The 24,393-nt window shown below is 37.4% G+C and overlaps 1 long non-coding RNA gene across 1 annotated transcript; it reads left to right on the forward strand.

The window, feature by feature from the left end:
- Nucleotides 1-202: 202 nt before the first annotated feature.
- Nucleotides 203-19,339, forward strand: LOC123783106 (uncharacterized). The gene is made up of 3 exons (XR_006777120.2): nucleotides 203-440; nucleotides 14,225-14,312; nucleotides 17,899-19,339. It is a non-coding gene; the product is annotated as an uncharacterized LOC123783106 (long non-coding RNA).
- Nucleotides 19,340-24,393: the final 5,054 nt, after the last annotated feature.

A 24,393-nucleotide genomic window follows, 5' to 3' on the forward strand; every position in this document is an offset into this window, starting at 1 on the left:
CCCATCAGGCACCGATTTAGGGAGGCTCGGCTGATTCTCTGCGCTTGTTTGGCTTTGAGGAATGGAAAATGTGGTTCTTTCAACATCCCTCCCTTCAGCAGGTGGCTTGGGGGTGGGGGCAGAGAGGGCCACGCCTTCCTGAATAGCTGCTGGTCTTTTCCCATCTTTGTTCCTCTTTCTCATTACTCCACTGACAGCCTCAGGCCCCTGGGGAGGAGTGAGAATGTTAGAACAACTGAGTTTCCCTGCTTCGGGCCCATCAGCATCCAATAAGCCAGTGACTCCGCCTGGCTGTACTTCAGCCCTGTAGGATGAGCTGCCGTGGGGCTCGCAGGGACTGTGGGGCACAACTATCCATGTGAAGGACTGAAACCAGCTGTCAGATATTTTTCTCTTTTCAGCAAGCAAGTCCTGCATGTGTGTGCACAGCATGCCCTCCAGTAAGTACATCTACTCCAGAAGTTTGACTTGTGCCCTTCCTGTTTTATTGCATTTTTTAAAGTGACATTTATTTATTTATTTATTTATTTATTTATTTATTTATTTATAGAAGGAGAAGGGAGGGGCGAGGGGCAGAAGCAGGGGGAGAGAGAGAATCTTTTTTTTTTTTTTTTTAAAGATTATTTATTTATTTATTTGACAGAGAGAGAGACAGCCAGCGAGAGAGGGAACACAAGCAGGGGGAGTGGGAGAGGAAGAAGCAGGCTCATGGTGGAGGAGCCTGATGTGGGGCTCGATCCCATAACGCCGGGATCACGCCCTGAGCCCAAGGCAGACTCTTAACCGCTGTGCCACCCAGGCGCCCCAGGAGAGAGAGAATCTTAAGCAGGCTCCACACTCAGTGCAGAGCCAGTTTGGGGCTTGATCTCACTTCCCTGAGATCATGACCTGAGCCAAAATCAAGAGTCAGATGCTTAACTGACTGAGCCACCTGGGCACCCCCTGATCTTTCTATTTTAAATAAGAAGGTTCAGGAATTTTCTGATAGGTGGCATTAATAAGTGGTCACAGAAATCATACCCGTACATTTATTGCACTTTGCAATTTTTTAAGTACTTTCCCAGCTATGACTTTATAATGGCTTTGTGAAGCAGGCTGAGCTAGCATTATAATAATCCTATTTCGCAGATGAGCAAATTGAGATCCTTGGATATAATTTATCATTACCATACTACTAAAATTGAATATGATAAATAGTATCAAGAAATAACTTAGCCTAATTCTTATTTGATTATGTGTACAGATATAAAACAATTATAGTATCTTCCTAGTGAATTAACTCTTTTATTATTGTGAAGTGCTACCCTTTATATATTATAATGATATCTTGAAATGTATTGTGCCTTAAAATATAATTTGTCTGGGTTCCTTGGGTGGTTCAGTCAGTTAAGTGTCTGACTTCAGCTCAGGACATGATCTCACGGTCCTGGGATTGAGCCGCACTGAGCTGGGAACCTGCTTGTCCCTTTCCCTCTGTCCCTCCCCTTGCTCATTCTCTCTCTCTCAAATAAATAAATAAAATCCTTAAAATAAATATATATATGATTTGTCTGATATTAATATAGATACATCAGGATTTTTGTTAGGATTTATGTTATATATAAATATATATATACTTATATATTAAATATGTATTTTTTTCATTTTACTTGCAATTTTTCTGTATATGTATATTTAAATTTGCTTTGTAAATAACATGTTTGGTTTGGTTTTTTAATCTAGTCCTCAATGCCCTTGTCTTTTAATTAGAAAATTAAAGCCATTTACATCTAATATAAATCTATCAACAAACTGTTTTCTATTTATCATTTCTATTTTTGTTCTATTTTCTTTCTGTCCTTTCCTTTGGATAGATTTTCAAAAAATCACATTTCTGTATTTTATTAGTTTATTTAAAAATGCTTTTATCTTAGAAATTATAACATGCAGCCATGTTTTACATTAGTAATATTATTAATAATTATATAATCAAATGCTATTGTATAATTAAATATATTAAATATCATTATGTAATTAACAATTACCATTATATTAGTATGAAAGGCATATAACTACTTTTATCTCATCTCACATAAAGCAAGCACCTTAGAATACTTTTAATTTACCTTCCTCCTAAGTCAGTTATCTACTTTCTAAGTCAATTTATCTACCTCCTAAGTTATCTACCTCCAGTCAGCTATTGGTATTATATATTTTAATTTTCAATATTTTAAAAAATCTCATAAAGGCATTATAATTTTTAAGGTCAATATTTATTTAGATTTACCCACGGCACCCATGGAGTTGCCCTTTATGTTGTTCTGCTTTCATTCCTGTGTCCCTGGGTTTCCATGTGAGTGGTTTCATTATTTTTATCCCTGAAAAACACCTTTTTGAGTATTTTTTAGTTCAGGTCTGCTGATGACAAATGCTCTAGTTTTATTTATCTGAAAATATGTTTATTTTACTTTCATTCATGAAGAAGATTTTTGCTGGATATAGGAATGTAGGCAGGTAGTTGTTTTCTTCAGCATTTTGACAGACAATGATAATGCCCCATTGTCTTCTGGATTCCATGTTTCCTTTGAGAAAATAATTTGTTAGTTTTATTATTGCTTCTGACTCATTTTCTCTTTCCTCTTCTAGGACTCCAGTTACATATTTGTTAGTCATTCATGGTACCCATTATGTCTCCTATACTTTTTCTGAATTGTCCATTCTTCTGTGTTTCCAGGAAAATATTCTGAATATTTTCTTCTAAACTTTCTTCAAGTTCACCAATCCTCTCTTAAGCTCTAATGTATTTCTTTTTTTTTTAAGATTATTTACTTATTTTAGAGAGAGAGAGAGTGCCTATGAGGAGGGGGAGGGGCAGAGGGAAAGGGAGGGAGAGAATCCTTGAGCAGACTCCCTGCTGAGCGTGGAGCCTAACTCGGGGCTTAATCCCAGCAGGTCCTCAGATCACGATCTGAGTCAAAACCAAGAGTCAGATGTTCAACTGACTGAGACATCCAGGTGCCCAGAGCTCTAATGTATTTCTAAATCTATCTTTTCAGTACTTAGTTTCAGTTATTGTATTTTTGTATTCTAGAATCCATATAGTTACTTTTTAAATAGTTTCCAGCTGTCTGCCAAAATTCCTGATCTTGTCTTTTCTTGAACATATTAAAAATAATGAGTTTAAAATTCACATTAGATAACTTCATTATCTGGAACACCTGTGGGTCTGCTGCTATTATCTGTAGTTTCTTTTGGTTTTTAAAAAATCGTGTTGGCCCCTCTCTTTGAATTCATGTCACTTTTTAACTTATATGCCTGACATTAATGTGAAAATTTTTACAGGCAATTTTTCTAAGGAGGGTCACATCTGCATCTGGCAGGTGGGTAAGGGTACTGTGAATCCCAGACGAGTTTAATTGAAACACAGGTTGAAATGATTCAAAGTTGGACTTCAGAGCCTATAAGCACTAATTTATTTCTAGTTCACCCTTACTTGTTGGATGCAACAAAACTCAAAACCTAAGGGATTTGCTATGGCTACTTCTTAATAAAACAATTCACTCACTAATAACTGTACAATATAATTTTCAAAATACAAAATTTACCATATGCTAGATTATAAAAGCTGATTACAAGTTAATTAAGCTAGAAATAAATAATAAAATGATAAATAGAAAATTTCCATTAGTTTGGAAAAATATAATATAACCTATGGGTCAAAGAAGAAATTGCAATGTGAATCGAATGACACTGATAATATTTCATATAAAACTTAAAGTATGTGTGGGAGGAAATGATAACTATAAATGCATATGTTTTAAAAGAATAAGTTGAAAATTAATGAGTATATATTACAAGAGGTTAGAACATAAACAGAAAATTAAATTCAAGGAAACTAGAAGGAATGAAATAATTAGATGAGAACAGAAATTGATTAAATAGAGAGAATATATAAAATAGAGCTCACCAAAGCTGAGAGTTGGTTTTTTTTATTATGATATGTTATTCACCATACAGTACATCATAGTTTTTGATGTACTGTTCCATGAGTCATTGTTTGTATATAACACCCAGTGCTTCATGCAATACTTCCCTCCTTAATACCCTTCACCGGACTGGCCCACCACCCCACCCCCCTCCCCTCTAAAACCTCGGTTTGTTTCCTGGAGTCCATAGTTTGAGAGTTGGTTCTTTCAAAAGTCTACTAAAACTGAACAAGTTAGAAACAGAGAAAAAATAAAAAATAAAAAGGTATAGTAATACTAAACCTAAATTATTAAAGTAAAAAAATAACAGAATATTATTAAAAGCTTTATGCCAGGGGCTTCTGGGTGGCTCAGTCAGGTGAGCATCTGACTCTCGGTTTTGGCTCGGGTCATGATCTCATGGGTCATGAGACTGAGTCCTGCTTTGGGCTCCCCACTCAGTGGGGAGTCTGCTTGAAGATTCTTTCCCTCTGCACCTCCCCCCAACTTGCTCTCTCTCTCTCTCTCAAATAAATAAATCTTTAAAAAAAGCTTTATGCCAAATTTTGAAAATTTAGATGAAATGAAAAAATTAATAGGAAAACAAAACTTACCAAAGATGAAGTAGAAAATTTGAACAGTCCTATATCTAGTAAAGAAATTGGTTTTTTTAATGAAAACTTCCCCATAGGAGACTATTTTCAGTTTAGTATGTAGAAAGCCACAAAAGAATGTCATTCCTACTATAACAATGAGAAAAAAACAGATACTTTGCAAAACTACAACTCTTCTGAGCCCATCAGAGAGCTGAGCTTCCCAGACAATCAGGTAGAATGAATTTGAAGTGATGAGCCCTTTAGGGGGAGACGGTTCAAACGAGCTGCTGTACATTTGCCAGTGGTCACCATTAAAGTGAGTCAGGAGAAAGCACACTTAATTTTAACAAGTTCATAAACACCAACTGTGGATGAACATGTTGATTTAAAATCACTTGGAGCTCCACACACAAGATGAGTCTGCACTCAAGCTCTTATCCATGGGCCTCCACTGAGCACATACAAGGAATATTGGGGCAGGGCAGAAGACCAGAGATAGCTGCACTTAGTGCCACAGTCATGCCAGAAGTAATCAATGGCCACAGAGAGACTTGCACAAAACCCTGTCCGCTTCCTAGACCCTTTTCTCCTTAGAAGCAAAAGCCTTAAGTCGTTGGGGAAGGAAACCCTCCCATCCCCAGAGTACAGGCAAAGACTCACTACTTGTAAGCAAGGAATAGAAACACAATCTATCTATTGCTGGAGGAAGAGCAGAAAACTCACACACCATTGAGTCTCAAAGACACACCACACATGCAAGGCACAGGCTGGCTGCCTTGGGATGGAGTAGATAGAACAGTAAACATGAGAAACCTCTACTCCCAAGAGAGGTGCACAGGGACTGCCAAAAGCAGGAGCTAGATAAGGAGACCGAAGAATCCGTCTTACCTTCACCATGAGCCTCACACAAACTTACAAGAAATGGCAGTGTACTGCTAGGGAAGAAGCAAGAGAAATACCTCTCTGTGGTGCAGGCATGCTGGCACCACTGAAAGCTATGAAAGTAGCAGGAACATTGAGACAAATCCATTAGCATCACAGACACTGCAAAATGAACAAAGAAACCCCAGTTACTCCTGGAGGAAATTATAGTCCGTGATGCCCCTACAGGGACTATAACAACAACAGAGCTAAACAATTGACTAGAATGATACACACACACACACACACACACACACACACACACACACTGATGAACTGACAGGAAAAGAGATGTGCCCATTTCCAGGCATGAATATTATTTATTTTGGCCTCCACTGTTTTTCCAAATATAATAGTCATCATTCCATGAAAATTAGAAAATATGCAAAAACCAAGGAAACAAAATCTCATTGTTAAGAGGTAAATCAATCAATAGAATTAGACTAAGAAATGACCCAGATGTTAATATCAAACAGGACTTTATTTTTTTTTAAGATTTTATTTATTTATTTGACAGAGAGAGACAGCCAGTGAGAGAGAGAACACAAGCAGGGGGAGAGGGAGAGGAAGAAGCAGGCTCCTAGCAGAGGAGCCTGATGCGGGTCTCGATCCCAGAGCACCAGGATCACGCCCTGAGCCGAAGGCAGATGCTTAACAACTGCGCCACACAGGCGCCCCTCAAACAGGACTTTATAATAACTATGATTGATAAGTAATCTACTGGAAAAAGCGGACAACGTGGATGAACAGATGGAGCATTTTAACAAAGAAATGAAATGATTTTTTAAAAATAATCAAATGTGCACTGGGTGTTAGACGCAACTAATGAGTCATCGAACTTTACATCAAAAACCAGGGATGTACTGTGTGGTGACTAACATAATATAATAAAAAATATTTTTAAAAAATAAAAAAAAAATCAAATGGAAATACTAGGAATGAAAAAAAAAGAACATGACATCAAAGATGAATTCCTTTCATAGGTTTAAAAGAGAACTGGACATTTTGGAGGAAAGAATTAGTGAGCTGAAGATAGGTCAATAGAAATGATTAATACAGGACAAAGAGAAAAATATGGAGGAAAAAAAACAAGCCTAGAGCATCAAGAGCTGTGAGACAATATTGAATGGAATAAAAATGTATTATTGAAGTCTTAGGAGAGAAGAAAGAGGAAGAGACATAAATAGTAGAAGAGATAACAACTGAGAATTTTAGATTTTTAACTTAAAAATAGTAATAAAAAAACAAAGCACAGATACAGGAAATTCAAATAACCCTAAGTAGGATAACACACACACGTCAAATTCCTGAAAACTAAAGATAAAGGGAAATCTTAAAAGTCAGAGGAAAAAGTAACATTAAATACAATGGAACTAAGATACGGCTATCAAGCATACGTTTTGTCAGAAAGTAGGCAAACCGGAAGACAATGGGGCCACATCCTTATAGTACTGAAAGAAGACAAGTCAACTCAGAACTCTATATCTAGTGAAAATGTCTTTCAAATACGAAGGCAAAATAGGTTTTTTTTCAGACAACAAAAGCTAAGAGAATTCATTGCCAGGAGACTTGCACACAAGAGATGTTAAGGGAAGTTTGAGACAGCAGAATAATACTAGGTGGAAATGAAGAGCTTTATTATACAAAGAGATATAGAGCTCTAAAAATAGTAAAACTAAAGGTAAATATAAAGCAATTATTCTTATTTTGTTTTGTTTTATAAGAAAATTGCCTAAGCAAAAGAATAGGAATGAATTTTGGAGCTAGAAGTAAAGTGTCTGACACAAATAGCTCAAAGTTTGGGAGGCAGAAAATGGAAATCTAGTGTTGCAAAGTTATTACACTCTACCCCCAAGTGGCCTAATATTGTTTGAATGTAGTCTCTGACAAGTTAATGAGTATGTGGTAATCCACAAAGTAAGGATGAAATAAATTGTCAAAGAAGTAGAGCTCATAAGCCAATAGTGGATATAAAGTGAAATCATACGATATAATTTTAACACACACACACACACAACAGGAAAACAAGAAAAAAGGGGACAAAAGACAGATGAGACAATATGAATAATATAACTGATTTAAATCCAACCATATCAGTAATTACATTAAATATAGATTAAATATACAAAATTAAAGGCAGAAATTATCTACTTGGATAAAAAAGCAAGACCCAATGATGTGCTCTTTACAAGAAACTAATTAAATATAAATACATCAAAAACCAGGGATGTACTGTATGGTGACTAACATGATATAATAAAAAAATTATTATAATAAAAAATAAACATGCAAAAAGTCAAAAAAATTTGTAAGTTAAAGTAAAAGGATGAAAAAAGATACACTATGCAAGCACTAATCAAAAAATTGGAAGTGGCTACATTAATTTTACAAAAATTAGATTTCAGAACAATGAATATTACCACAGATAAAGATATTACATAATGAAAGAGGGGACAGTTGATCAAAAAGACCTAATCCTACCTGTGTATACACCGAATAACGGATTCTAAATACATGAAGGAAAATCTGATCGAAGTGAAAATCCTATTTGGAGACTTTAACACTCCTCTCTACATAATTAAAAGAACAAGTAAACAAACATTAATAAGAATATAGAAGAGCTGAACAAAGCCATCAACCAACTTGAGCTAAGTGACAATTATAGAATGTTCAACCTGACAGCAGTAGAGCACACATTCTCTTCAACTGTATGGATGAATTATATTCAAGCATGTGAATTCTTTCCAAATGTATGTATGGAATATTCACCACAATGGATTATGTTCTGTGCCATGAAACAAATCTCAAAAATCTAAAAGAATTAAAATTTAATAAATATCTTCTTGGACAATGGAATTAAACAATAAATCAATAGCAGTGATATATCTGAAAAATCTCTAAATATTTCGAAATTAACATAGTACTCCTAAACGAGCAATCAAAGGAGAACTCAGAGGGGGAATGAGAAAAATTTAAATTTAATGAAAATAAAAAGAAAACAGATCAAAACTGTGAGACACAGCTAAAGCCTTGCAAAGAGGGAAATCTATAGCATTAAATGCTTATATTAGAAAAGAAATAGGGTTTCAAATCAATGATCCAAGTTTCTACCTTAAGAAATTGGAAAAAGAGGAGCAAATTATCCAAGTATGCAGAAGGAAGGAAATAGCAAACATAACAACACAAGTAAGTGAATGTGAAAACAAAAAAATAATAGTGAAAATCAGTGAAATTAAAACTTGATTCTTTGAAAATAATAATATTGTTAAATTTCTAGGCAGACTGATCGAGGGAAAAAGATATATAGAGTGAGGACACAAATTACCAATATCAGAAATGAAAGGGGACATAACTATAGATCCAACAGAAAACACATGGTTAATAAGGGGGAAATGGGGAGTTGCTGGTCAATGGGTCTGTATTTTCAGTTATGCAAGATGAGTAAGTTCTAGAGATGTGCTGAACAAGATTGTGCTATAAACTACTGTATTACACACTTACAAATTTGTCAGGGGTAAATCTCATATTAAGCATTCTTATTACAATAAAATATAAGGAAATATTATGTAAAACTGTTGAACATAAATTCAACAACTTAGATGAAAGGAACAAATTCCTGTGTAAACTTCAGATGACCCGAACTCAACCAAGAAAAAGTAGATAGTCTGAATAGCCCTATATCTAGTAAAGTAAATGCATTCATATTTAAAATCTTTCCATTATGAAAACTCCATATCCAAATTGCTGCACTGGTAAATTCTACCAATTAAGACAGAAATAATACCAACTCCACATAAAGTCTTCTAGAAAAAAAAAATATAGAAGAACAGGGAATACTTCCCAACTCATTCTATGAAGCTAGCATTACCCTGATCCCCAAACAGACAAAGATATTATGAGAAAACTAGACTAATACCCATGATGAAAATTAGTGCAAAAATATCTAGTAAAATATTGCCAAATTGAATTCCACAATATATTTAAAAAGATGAAGTTAGTTTTATTCTAAGAATGCTTGGTTGGTTCAACATTTAAAAATCCATAATTGTAATTCACCCTATCTACAGATAGTAAAAAGAAAAAAACCCACATGATCAGTTCAATAAATGCAGAAAAAGCATTTGACAAAATTTAACTTACATTCATAATAAAAACTCACAGAAAACTAGAAGTAGAACAGAACTTTCTATAAGAAACCAACAGCTAACTTCATATTTAATGGTAAAAGACTGAATGCTTTAGTCCTAAGATCAAACAAGAAAAGGATGTCTGCTGTCACTGATTGTTACAATATTGTACTAGTGGCCTTTGTTAGTGCAATAGGCCAAGGATGTGAAATAAAAGGCATCAGAAAGGAAGAAATAAACCTATCTTTAATCACAGATGACACTCTATGTAGAAAATCTCAAAGAATCTACAAAAAAGCTAGAATAAGTGGATTTAGCAATATTATAAGAATAAAACAGTACAAAAATCGATTTTGTTTGTGTATACAGGCAATGAGCCATTGAAAATTGAAATTTTGGAACACTTTATATAACATTAAAATATTTAATATTTAAGGATAAATTCAACAAGATATGTGCAAAACTTGGATGCAGAAAGTTACAAACCATTGCTGATCGAAATTAAAGAAGCTCTAAGTCAATGTGTATCATGCTTATGGATAGGAAAGCTATTATTAGGATGTCAGTTTTCTCCAAATTGATCTACAGACTCAACGCAAAGCCAATCAAAACCCCAGCTGGCCTTTTTTCTTTCCTTCCATAGAAATTGACAAGATGTTTATAAAAAATATTTGGAACACGGAAGTTTTGAAAACGAAGAAGAAAGTTAGAAGATCCCTAATATCTAATTTTAAGTTTTACTATAAACTGTAGTAATCGAGAATGTGATTTTTGACATAAGGATAGACATACAGAAATAGAGTGTGTGAAAATAGACCCACGCATATATATTCCATTGAATTTAGATGGAGGTGACAAGGTAATTCAATGGAGAAATGACAGTCTTTTGCACATGCTTTAAGAAGCAACTGAACACTTACATCATATATAAAAATTAACTCAAAATAACACTAAATGGAACAGATAAAACTAAAATTTCTAGAAGAAAATATAGAAAAACCTTTGTCACTTGGGTAAGGCAAAGTATTTTTAGTTAAGACACTAAGAGCATGAGCAATAAAAGAACAACATTGACTTCATCAAAATTAAAATTTTCTGCTCTTTAAAAAAGAAGTCATTGACTGGAAGAAAATATTTGAATAACACATATCTGGTAAAGGATCTGTATCCAAAATATATAAATGACTCTTCCAATTAAATTCTAAGAAGGCAACCCTATAAAAACTGAGCAAAAGATTTTAATAGATATTTCACTAGAGAAGTTATACATGTGGCAGATAAGCACATGAGACAATGTTCAGTGTTATTTTTCACTAGGAAAGTGCTTATTAAACCCCCCAAATTAAAATGGCTGTTTTTTAAAAAACTTGCACTATCAAATATTGGTGCAGATGCTGGTGATGATGCAAAATAGTCACTTCGGAAACATTTGGTCATTTTTTGTCAAGTTAAACCTATACTTGCCCTATGACCCAGCAATCCCACTCTCGAGTAGTCGAGTAGTCACTGCTCCTTGCTATTTACTCCTAGGTATGTTCACATAAAGATCTGCAGGTGAATATTTTTAGTCCAATAGCCCAAACTGGAAACAACCCGTGTCCACATATTGCTGAATGATAAACAAATTGTGGTACTTCATGTCCTTGACTCCCAACACTCAGTGATAAAGAGGAATGAACCCCTGACACACGCAGCAACCAGATGACTCTCCCAGGCATTATGCTCAGTGGAAGAAGCCAGATGCAGAAGACGGCAGGCATATGATCTCACTGCTAGAGCATTCCAGAAAAGGCAAGATGACAGACGCGGAAGACTGAGCCCTGCTTTCCTGGGACTGGGGCTGAAGGTTAAGGGAAGCTTCTGGTGTGGCGGGAGTGTTCCCCATACTGATTCCGGTGGTGGTTTCACAACTGTATACATTTGTGAAAACTCCCTGAACGGTACACTTCAAAAGAATGAATTTTACTCTTTGTAAATTATACCTCAAAAAAACATTATTTTTTTTAAAAAAAACTTTAAGATATCTTTCTCACGAAGAAAATTACAGTCCCAGAAGGCTTCACTGCCAAGTCATACCAAATATTTAAGTAAAAATAATGTCTCTCTCAAAAGAATAAAAATTCTTGCAAAAAATAGAAAAAGAAGGAACTTCTCTTAACTTGTTTTATAAGGCTGGTCCAACGTGGATTCTGAAACCCACCAAAACAGTGTAAAAAAGGAAACTTAGAGACCCATCTCACTCACAAATTGTGCAACAATCCTAAATAAATATTAGCAAACCAAGTCCAACAATATATTAAAAAAATAACATGGCATCACCAAAGTGGGTTATTCCAAGAATACAAGACAAGCTTTACATGTGAAAATCAATCAGGGTAATTCACATAGAATAAAAAAAGAAAAATCATACAGTTACCTCAATATAGGTACAAAACACACTTGATAACACTCTATGTCTGCTTATAATTTTAAAAAATTCTTAGCAAACCAACAAAAGAAGGTAAATTTCATAATCAGTTAATTATTTTTTTAAATCTACAGCAAACATTATACTTAACAGTGAGATATTAAAAGCTTTCCTTCTGAGGTCAGGATAAGGATATCTGCTACCACCACCACTACTTAACATTTTATTTGTGGTTCAAACCACTCCAATAAAGCAATGAAAATAAATACAAGGTATTAAAAACCGGAAGGCAGAAATTACAACCATCTTTTTTTCAAATAACATAATTGTATATACAGAAAAAATTTAAACGTGCAGAGTATTGCAGTAAATTGCTACAGAAAATACAAAAATAATTGCATTCCTATAGAGCAGCAATAAACATAAAATAAACTTTAAAACAGATACTTACATACAATAGCATATTAAACCAAACAAAACCAAATCTAATAAAAGATAATCTAAGGCAATAATACAATATTGGGAGAGGGGCACCTGGGTGGCTCAGTTGGTTAAGCGCCCAACTCTTGATTTCGGCTCATGTCATGATCTCAGGGTCCTGAGATTGAGCCCTGCATCCGGCTCCACACTGGGTATGGAGCCTGCTTAAGATTATCTCTCTTCCGGGGCGCCTGGGTAGCGCAGTCGTTGAGCGTCTGCCTTCGGCTCAGGGCGTGATCCCGGCATTGCGGGATCGAGTCCCACATCGGGCTCCTCCGTTGGGAGCCTGCTTCTTCCTCTCCCACTCCCACTGCTGTGTTCCCTCTCTCGCTGGCTGTCTCTCTGTCACATAAATAAATTAAAAAAAAAAAAAAAAGATTATCTCTCTTCCTCTCCCTCTGCCCCTCCCTGCTTGCATGTTCTCTCTTGCTCTCTCTCAAGGAAAAAAAAAAAAAAAAATATATATATATATATATATATATATATATATATATATATATATATATATATATATATATAAATAAATATATATGGGTCTAAAGAAGACCTATAAATGGAAGAATGTGTAATGACTCTGGATTGAAATATATCCAGAGAAAGAAAGAGACAAAGGGAATGAAGAAAACCTGGTAAAAAAAAAAATATTACCCTCAAATTGATTGATAGATTCAGTGAAATCCCAATAAAAATTCCCAGAGATTTGTGTGGCTATGTTTTTGTGTGGAAATTGACAGGCTGATCTAAAATTCATAGGAAAATGCAATTACCAAGGCATTCTTAAAAAGTACAATATGCAAGACTTACTCTGAGAGGTATCAAGACTTTTTGGAAAGCTAGAATGAGTGGTATTAGTGCAAGAATAGACAAAGAAACTAATGGAGCAGAACAGAGTTCAGAAACAGACCCATGAATGTATGTGTATAGAAGTAGCACTGCAGAATAGGAAATCACAGATTTTTTAAAAAAGATTTTATTTATTTATTTGACAGAGAGAGAGACAGCCAGCGAGAGAGGGAACACAAGCAGGGGGAGTGGGAGAGGAAGAAGCAGGCTCCCAGCGGAGGAGCCTGATGTGGGGCTCGATCCCATAACGCCAGGATCACGCCCCGAGCCGAAGGCAGACGCTTAACCGCTGTGCCACCCAGGCGCCCCAGGCAATAACAGATTTTTAATAAATGGTGCAGCATCGGTTTTAGATATTTGGATGGGAAAAAAACAAACCTTGACCTTTCCTACTACCTCACACCATGTACAGAAATAAATTCCAAGTGGACTATAGATTTAAGTGTAAAAGAAAAACAATAAAGCCTCATGAACCTATATAGGAGAATTTCCTTAGAACCCTGGAATAGGTAAGGACTTTTTTTGAAGACGGTATTTATTTATTTGACAGAGAGAGAGAGAGAGAGAGCACAAGCAGGAGGAGCAGCAGGCAGAGGGAGAGGGAGAAGCAGACTCCCCACTGAGCAGACAGCCCCATGTAGGGCTCTATCCCAGGACCCTGGGATCATGACCTGAGCCAAAAGCAGATGTTTAACCGACTGAGCCACCAGGCACCCCGATAAGGATTTTTTAAAAATAAGACACAGAAACCGCTAACCATAAGGAAAGGTTGATAAATGACACTACCCTGAAGTAGAGTGGGGGCGGTCATCAACGTAAGTGAGGAATTATTAATACAACCTGTGCCACCTTTAGACAGGCAGTGTAGAGATGAAGACTATTGCCTTTTTTTTTTTTTTTTTGCAGTGTCTGTATTTCGGAGCCCACAAGGAAACTCAAAGTTAAGTAAGAAGAATTTCCCAGACTTTAAGGACAAACAAAGAAATGACAGGAGGTAAGGATTTTAGGACATGTATGTCACGTGGATAATTCTACTTTCCATGGCCTTCTGAGACCAAACGGAACTGCTTGCCTCTCGGTAGACCGCTCCTCATAAACTTGCCTAAGTTCTCTGCCCCATGGTAGCAAGCCATGGGTCTCCTGAGATGCCAAATGTTTTGTACAGCAGCCTGAAAAAGTCTGATACGCAGAAGGTGAAAGTCACAGGTTGGAAGCGAAGACACCAGGGCAAGCTCCTGGTGCCACACTTCTGTCACACTCCACGGAGCTCAAGTGCCATGTCACGGAAGCTGTAGTACAAGTGACATGTTGAACCGAGCTGGGAGTTAGATCAATGAAGTTATTATGTAAGCAACACTTTGAACATAAGAGAGGATGCAGAGACATCAACAGTGAACTCCTGGAACTTTCTCTAAGAGCTAACTTCAGAGAGTGTAAATGGAATATTGATGCTACCTTGACAAGTAAAGTTACCAGATGATTTTATTCCCCCTCCCCCCATACACAGTTTTTTTCTCTTTCTCCTCTTTTCTCAAGATCTCTATCTTCCTCTTCTCTCTTTTACATTCTATCTCTCATTTTCTCCTTATCTTTCTCTCTCTTGACTCCTAGTTCTATATTTCTAGCTCTTTCTCTTGAGTAATCTTTTTTTTTTTTTATTCTTTCTCTTTCACTTTGTCTACATATCTCCCTCCCCTTGTCTTTCATTCCTTTTTTCCTTCTTACTAACACTTTCTTTGTGGCTCTCGGCTTTTCTCTTTCTCACTCTCCTTGTCCCACTTCCTGTTTCATCAGACCCAGGGTAATGGGGAGGTCTCATCAGAACTGCCATCCACTTTGCTCTCACTCTGCTCACCTCTGCAGACACATGAGCCTATAAAACCTCCCACAAATCCCTCTGGATCCTTTCTGGAAGACACATGACAACAGGCATAAGGGGAGGGTATGAAGAAGGATGGGTAGTGTGACATCAATGTCCAGGAGAACTGGCATCATCCAGCAATTGAGAGAGATTTTATTGTCAGCCTATAAACCACACCTAGTATTTTGTGGCTAGTAAATTTTGTGCATAAGAGTGATGAGATCACAAAGGCTTATTGACTTTTGAACCACTGCATCCCTATGACACATGCTGCAAGCAGAATGTGTGACATGAGTGCAAGAGGGAAAGAATTAAAGCTTTTGATATGGCTTTAAAACCCTGGCCAGGGCGAGCTTGCAACTGTGTGGATCTAGTTTCCCACCCAACAAGTTCCAGATCCTAACCCAAGTTGCTTTGCTTTATTTTTTCCCCCCACACATTCATGCACCTTGCTCTTGTTGATAAAAAAATAAATAGCACAGAGTCCAACTGCAGTGTGGTTCATTAAAACATTTTTAAAAATCACTTAAGCAATTAGCCAACAAGAGAACTTCAGGGTTAATGACATGCCTGAACGATTTATGAGTTGGCCAAGCCTTGATTAAATTAATTAATCAGGAGTTAACTGTTTTAGCTGCCAGCCCTGGCTTGGGTGATTGCTGCTGTCTTGTGAAATCGCTGATAGCTTGCTTTGAGAATCAGATAGTATGCACCACCTTGCTCAGAGACCCACCTGCTCATTAGAATAATGTGCTCCTAAAAATGGGCATGGAATCCATCCATGTTAGGGCACAGTAATCCATGAGAAGAGCAAGGTATCACCAGGATGGGATAAGGCTCAGGGGAGAGTGGAAATGGAGGGATAAAGAGGCAGCATAAGGAAGGGAAGAGGGAAAGACTAACAACAATGATGGCTGCCATTTTTACGAACACTGTGCACCTGTCATTTTCCAGATGTCCCCTCAGTCACAGATCTCAGAAGTCCCAAGAGTAACTATGAATATTCCCAGTCTACAGAAAAAGAAATTTATGCTCCCAGTAGTTAAGAGAGCATGTATCCCATGCCAGGTACTTCATGTGTCTTACCTCTTTTAATCACCACCCCTCCAACCTTGAAGGGTTTTAGAAATGGGAAAATGGAATAACTGAGGAGTTGTTGAAGAACTTGCCTAAGGTCATAGAGCTCGACAATGACACAGCCTGACTGAATACATCTGCTCATCACCACCACACAGCCCTCCTTGCGTTCCTGGAAATGCAGGGTAGAGGCCAGTGGAGAGAAAATCTCACCTACCTCACCGTCTACAAGTGCCAGCCCTGATTTGCAGCCACAAAATTATTGCTCAAAACCAGGCTTCTATCATTGGCTTCCCAAAGGCTTAACACAGTGAGGGATTTCGATGCAGGTAAAGCTAAGTTAAAATTCTGATTCTAGAATTTTCTGTCTCTCTGGCTTTGTTACTCAAATACCCAACTTCAGTTTCCTCAAGGGTAGCTTGCAGACTGTGGTAAGAATTAAGAAGTGGGGCAGGTAAAGTGGTAGATTGTAGTAGGCTCTCAACCAAGGGCTCATTTTATTATTACAGCTAGTGGTATGGGCTGAATCGTGCCCCCTAAAATTCTTATTTTGAAGTCCGAACATCCAGTACTTCAGAGAGTGATTGTATTTGGAGACAGGGTCTTTAAAGCAGCAGTTAAGTTAAAATGAGGCCCTTAAGATGGACCCTTACCCAATCTGACTGATACTTTTTTTTTAATTTAATTTTTTTTTATTTTAAAGCTTCTATCCATTCATTTGACAAAGAGAGAGAGACAGCCAGTGAGAGAGGGAACACAAGCAGGGGGAGTGGGAGACGAAGAAGCAGGCCTCCAGCAGAGCAGGGAGCCCAACGTGGAGCTCAATCCCAGGACCCTGGGATCACGCCCTGAGCTGAAGGCAGACGCTTAATGACTTAGCCACCCAGGCGCCCCTGACTGATGCTCTTATAAGAAGAGACCAGGGCACAGACACACACAGAAGGAAGAGCACGTGAAGACACAGGGAGAAGACGGATGTCTACATGCCATGCAGAGGCCTCAGAAGGACCCACACCTGCCAACACTTTCATCTTGGACTTACAGTCTCCAGAAGTGTGAGAAATAAGTGTCTGCATTGAAACCCCCTCTCCCCCCATTTGCGATACTTTGTCAGCCTGAGCGAACTAAGACGCCTAACAAAACAGAACTCGAGCCACCCAGTTTCCTCAACACCTTTTCAGTTTTCACTTCTGCAGTAGACGCCTCTGCGGAGGGCTTGCCTCACACCATGTCCAGAGCAGCTCCCCCAGCCCTCACTCCCTGGCAGAACCCCTTCTTGATTAACTGCTTCCCCGCCAGCACACAGGCTCCATGGACGAGAACCTTGTTGGTATTTCCAGAGCTACTCTAATGGCCCAAGGAAGGCATTTACCAAATGAATGGACAATTAATTAATTAACGAATTAATCTCTTCAAAGTATTCAGAGAAATAAATGTAAAATTGGATCCTACCTCTCAGAGAAGGTTTTGAGGATCTGGCTTCTATTAGTAAGTCGCGCTCTGGTTTCTAGAAGTGAAATGCCTGTCACCCAGTCTTTTACGGAATGTCCCCGAATACAAGAGCTGTCATCTCTGCAAAACACATCTTCCCTCCAGACACTAGTGTGCTCTGAACTTATTGTTCCAATTTGGCTCCTTCTAGGAATGATCCACGTGAGTCTGAAGTATGCCCGGGCACGTCAGCTTCTCATCACCTTCCCCATGGGAGAGTCCCCAGGCCACCTTGGTTGTCTCACAAGGACTGATGAACAGCATTCATTCAGAATGCAATCCTCTTTGAAGAAAAACATAAGAGACTGTCCATGAGGGTATAAGAAACAATATTTCAAAATGTATTAAGAAGTGATATAATGTAACTGGGAATTTCTCCTGACTTTAAAAAAAATGTAGAGGGTCCCTAAGGAAACAAGTAATATTTTAAAATGTATTATAAGGTCATATAAATAGGGATTTTTCGTCTTTTTTTTTTAAAGATTTTATTTTATTTTATTTATTTATTTATTTATTTATTGGATAGAGACAGCCAGCGAGAGAGGGAACACAAGCAGGGGGAGTGGGAGAGGAAGAAGCAGGCTCATAGCAGAGGAGCCTGATGTGGGGCTCGATCCCATAATGCCGGGATCACGCCCTGAGCCGAAGGCAGACGCTTAACCGCTGTGCCACCCAGACGCCCCGGGATTTTTCATCTTTTAAGAAAAAATATAGAAGGTTGCCCATAAGGAGGCAAGAAATATTTTCAAACATACTATGAGATCATATCAGTAGTGACAGAGAAGAGACTCTTCTTTTTAACTCAGCTCTAGGGTGATACGTATTTCTTCCTGAGTTCCTCAAGGTCTATCAGCACTTACTAGAATAGATAACCAACTAGAAACAAAGTGGACAGGGCGGGTAGGCTGAAGTTCTTGCCCAGGCTTTGTGCCCTGTGCTCCACCGGCTCCCTTCTGCCTTGGTTGCACAAACATTGCACCAGCGGAATGGCCGGCCCGGGTCGTGGGTCATCTGACCCTGTGTGCTGCCCCCTAGACTCAGAGGGAAAGGGCCAGGCTTTCTCTACCGCTACGTACTCGCCACCTGCGTCAGCGCTCAGCTCACTGTGAGGTGCTGTACAAGGACTGCTAAATTGAAATAAAGCAAATGTGAAAGCTGCCCAGACGGAAGGAATTTTCTGGAGCCCTTTCAAGGTGAAAGAGTAAAGGGGGGAACATAAGGGCAAAATACTGGCAAATGGAAAGGAGACGAAAGGGAATACCCACCAGACTCCAGTCAGTGGTAAATATTTCAGTTGGCTCACATGGTGTATCCTGAGGATTTTAAGCACCCCTTTATCTTATGCTTTATTTTGCTTTAGTGGAATTTTATAGCTCATACTCTAAATTACGTGTATGGGAAATCTCATAGATGTTAGACTTCATTTGCCGAGTGATTTGGCTCTGATAAAAAGAAAAATAGAGAGAGAAGAAGAGAACAAGAACTTTATTAGCGGCAGTGGTAAATGAAGATTTTATTTATAGGGCCGTGTCCCTCCCCCCACCCAGGTGTTATGAGTGTTCCGGTACACGTATAAAAGTACACGCTACAAATACCAGAGAGCGATTTAATAAGGCCACCCTAATAAAACTGCCAAGATAGAAGGAGTGCTGGCGGGGTGGACAGGATCATTTACAAACATGGGTAAAAATGTGGGAGTTGATAGACTTTCCCCCCCATGTGTGTTCTCTGTTGCGTATAGTATGTGTGTACGTGCCTGAACATACACGCGTGTGGATGTGTGTTTGGTGGGAGAGACCAGGGTGGGGAGGGTCTTGTCAGTGCTCAGATTTTCAGATCTCCCAAATGCGATCATTGAGGAACGGGGGGGGGGGGGGGGGGAGAGCACCACCACGCCACAGGGAGGGAAGCCCTGCCCCCGACGGAGGCTACCCCGTAGCCGCCCGAGGCTGGCTGCCTGTGGAGACCCAATACCCACGCAAGGCTCTCACTGTCCTTTCCTGACAAGAGCCATTTCTACTTGACTAGCGGGTGTCGATGAGATTCAAAATTGTGGTTACTTTTCAGACGAGCAATGTGAAAATATATCAGGAGCCTTAAAAATGTTTATATTTATTCTAGTCATTTCCCTCCTAGGTAATCTAACCTAGGATGACAAACCAAAACATAAGCCAATATTTCTATATGAGATTTTGACCAGAAAATTATTTATTAAATAGAAAAATTATGAGCAACCTAAATTTCCAATAAGAATTGAGTACAACCACTGTATGAAACATTGGGGGTCCCCCAAAAGGATACTTAAAAAGAACTTTTAAAAACGTGAAATTTTTAATGAGATAGTTTGACTTAAGAAGGATGATTTTTAAAACCCTTATAGGATGACAAGCATAGAAAAATGCAAAGAAAAATCTAAAAGAAAATAGCCAATATGTGAGCAGTGATGGTCTCTGACTGATGAGATTCTAAAATTTATTTGTTTTTTCAAACTTTACCATACATTCTTATTTACCACAATGCGCTTGGGTTATTTTGTAATCTGACAAAAATAAAAACAAAATGGGCTAAGTATTCATGGTCAGCTTGTTCTCGAAGAGAACTCCTCTTTGCCTTCATGCAGGCATGCAGGAGCTATGCCATTAGGATTGGAACCCTCCCTGTGATGGGGAGATAGCAATTTTCTGTTTAGTCTCTTATCTCTGATGCCTTAAAAAACACCTGGAAGGTGCACACAACAAAAATTGGACAGCTTAATAAATCATCACAAAGCAGGCAGCAATGTACTACTCCGGGTCGAGAAAAAGAACACTGCAGCACTCCAGGATGCCCCTGCCCTTTCCCGATCATTGCATTCTCCTTCCAAATCTAACCATTAACCCCACTTCCTTTTTCTTACTTATTCTTTTTGTATACTGACTTGTAACACTGTTTTTATATTTCCTATTTATTAAACTGCATAAATGGAATCATACCTTTTCACCCTCTTGCAGGTGGCTTCTTTTACTCAGCTCTGTTTGCTTCATATGGTTCTGCTTTGCTCAGTTTTACTGCTCTAGTCTGAATATATTTGTTGGTAGCAACATTCATCCATTCTATTGTCTATTCATCTACTTTACTGTTGTCCATTTGGCTGTTTCCAGGTTTGGGCTTTTGTGAATATATAAATATAATGCTGCTGTGATCATTTTTGTGCAATCTCTGACTCTACCTATGTGTGCATTTCTATTGGTCTATAACCAGGAATGGAAATGCCAGGTTAAAGGCTAAGCATATATTCAACTTTTATAGATAATGATGATTTGTTTTCTGAAATCGTACTAATTTACACTCTCGCTAGCAGTAGAGAGGGATGCCTGATGGTCCACATCCTCATCAACGTTTAGTGTTATCTCTTTTTAATTTTAGCAATTCTGGAGGGTGATTAGAAGTATATTATTGTACATTTCAATTGCGTTTTCTTGATGACCAATGAGGTTGAAGATATGCTTATCAGCCATTTGGATATTCTCTCTTGTGATTTGCCCATTCAAGTCACTTACCCCTTTTTTTGTATTAGGTTATATGTCCTTTTCTTATTAACATATAGAAATCTTTTGTGTCTTTAGATATGAGCCCCATAGTGGTTATATAAGTGTTGAAGTATCTTTTCACATTCTGTAGCTTGCATTTTTTTGTCTTTTTATGGTGTCCTCTAATGAACAGAAGTTCTTAAATGTAATGGAATCCAACTTATCAATCTCCTCCTTTGTAACTAGTGCTTTTAGTGTCTTCTTTAAATAAGCTTTCCTTACTGAACTCATGAAAATCTCTTCCTAGATTTTCTAAAAGGTTTTATTTTTTGTCTTTCTCATTTAAAGCTACCATCAAAATGGAATTAATTTTTATTTATGTTTTATGGAAGCATCATTTTCCCAAACAGATATTGAGTTGTCCTGGCCTCATTTATTTATTTTTATTTTCATTTTTTAGGTTTCAAAAAAAGCTTTTCTTTAAATTCCAGTTGGTTAACATACAGTGTAATATTAGTTTCAGGTGTACAATTTAGTGATTCATCATTTTCGTACAACACCTGGTGCTCATCACAAGTGCCCTCCTTAGTCCCCATCACCTATTCCATTCCCCACCCTCTTCCCGCTGGTGACCATTACTTTGTTCTTTAGAGTTCAGAGTCTGTGTTTTGGTGTCCTCCTCCTCTTTTTTCCTCCTCTATGTTCATCTGTTTTGTTTCTTAAATTCTACATATGAGTAAAATCATATGGTATTTTTCTTTCTCTGACTTATTTCGCTCGGCATAATACACTCTAGCTCCATCCACATCACTGCAAATGGCAAGATTTCATTCTTTTTGATGGCTGAGTGATATTCCATTGTGTGTGTATGTGTATATATACACATACACACACATATCTTTAGCCACTCATCAGTCCCAGTTATTAAAGACACTGTCCTTTTTCTTTCCTCTGAGGTGCAAGAATTGTAATAAATCAAGTGTCCATATATAAGTTGGTTGGTTTCTGGGTTCTCTTTTCTAACTCATTGGACACTTTCTTTATTACCATAGCTTTATAATAAGGCTTGACTTCAATAGAACAAGCCCATCTACCTCGTTCTTGGCTCTTTGAACATTCATATATATTTTAGATTAATCATAGGAAGTTCTGGGGTGGGGGTAGAGAACTATTGAGATTTTGATTGGAATTGCATTGACTCTACTAACCTATCTGGGGAGGATTTACATCTTTACAATATTAAATTTTCTAATACTTTCTAATACACTACAACACTTTTTATTGTGTTTGCTTATTAACATCTCTTAATAATGTTTTATAGTTTTCTTCATGGAAGTTATACAACTTTTCTTAGAGCTATTCTTGTATCTTTCATACTTTTGGCATTATTGTGAAGGTTTTCTTTTCATAAATTTCACTTTCTTTTTGTTTTTAATATATGTGAATGTAATAGATTTTGTGTATTGATCTTGTGTCCAGAAAAACTCACTTATTAAACTCACTTATTCACTAAAATTATTTACCTATAACTTAAAATTTGTATGTATATATAATCATATCATGTGAGATAGTTCATACTTTTCTATACTTCTTATTACATATATTTTGTGTTTGTTTATTTGCTTTTTACCCCATTTGTTAGGAATTCTAGCACAATGTTGAATAGAAGAGGCGATAACAGGCATCACTGTCTGTTTCTGATCTCAGAGGGAGTATTTTTCACATTGCAACACTGTGATTTTTGATATAGGTTTTATTTATATCCTGTATCAATTGAAGAAAGTTTTTTTCCTAACCTTAGTTGGCTAAGAGTTTTTGTCATGAGCAAATGTTGAATTTTAACAGTTTTTTTTCTTCATTTATTGAGAAGAGCATATAAATTGTTGCTTTTGTTGTTTCAATTTTGCAAATTATGTTAGTGGATTTTCAAAGGTTAAACTGATCATGCAGTTTACCCATGCAATAAACCCGATTTGGTCCTTCTCCCATGTATGGATTTAGTTTGCTGTTATTCTTTTTTTTTTTTTTTTATAGGACACCTTTTTTTTTTTTTTAAGATTTTATTTATTTATTTGACAGAGATAGAGACAGCCAGCGAGAGAGGGAACACAAGCAGGGGGAGTGGGAGAGGAAGAAGCAGGCTCATAGCGGAGGAGCCTGATGTGGGGCTCGATCCCATAACGCCGGGATCACACCCTGAGCCGAAGGCAGACGCTTAACCGCTGTGCCACCCAGGCGCCCCTGCTGTTATTCTTCTTAAAGTTTTTACATCAAGACAATGCAGGATTCCTAAAATGTGTTGGGGAGTAATTCCTTATTTTGTATTAACTGAAAGAATTTGTGTAAAATTGAAATTACCCCTTTCTTAAGAGTTGAGTAGAACTTACTAACTTAGCCATCTGGCCTTGAAATTTTCTTTGAGGAGCCCCATGTGGACCTAGTTACTCCTGATTCTAGCACCATCCATGAGTTTTGGCTTTTTAGTCTCTACATAAATGGAATCTCACAGTGTATAGTCTTTTGTGTCTAGATACTTCTGTTCAACATCTTGTTTGTGAGATTCATTCCTATGCCTGGGTTTTGTTGTGGTTTGCATATTGTCGTTGTTTAGGGTTCCATTGGGTGGATATATCATGATACGCTTAGTCATTCTACCTTTGGTGCACATTTGAGTGCTTTACAGTTTGAGGCTGTTACAAAAAGTACTAATATGAGCATTCCCCTCTCTTTGATTTCTTTTAGAAGAGTTTGAAAAAAATATTGGTATTAATTCTTCTTTAATGTTTAGTGGAATTGACCAGGGAAACCATCTGGTCCTGGACTTTTCTTTGTTGGGAAGTTTTTGGTTATTGATTCAATCTCCTTATTCATTTTTGGTCTGTTTCTATTTCTTCCTGATTCAGTCTTAGTAGGTTATATGTTTCTAGGAATTTATCTCTTTCTTCTAGGTTTTCCAGTGTGTTGGCCTGTAATTGGTCATAGGAGTCTCTTACGATCCTCTGTATTTCTGTGATATCAAGATGTCTCCCCTTTCACTTCTGATTTTATTTATTTGAGACTTCTCTCTCTCTTTTTTTAGTCTGGCTAAAGTTTTGTCAGTTTTGTTTATTTCTTCAAAAAAAAAAAACCCCAGCTTA

Source organism: Ursus americanus, chromosome 6, assembly GCF_024610735.1.
Source record: "Ursus americanus isolate L20-20 chromosome 6, mUrsAme1.1.p, whole genome shotgun sequence".
NCBI classification, from domain to species: domain Eukaryota; kingdom Metazoa; phylum Chordata; class Mammalia; order Carnivora; family Ursidae; genus Ursus; species Ursus americanus.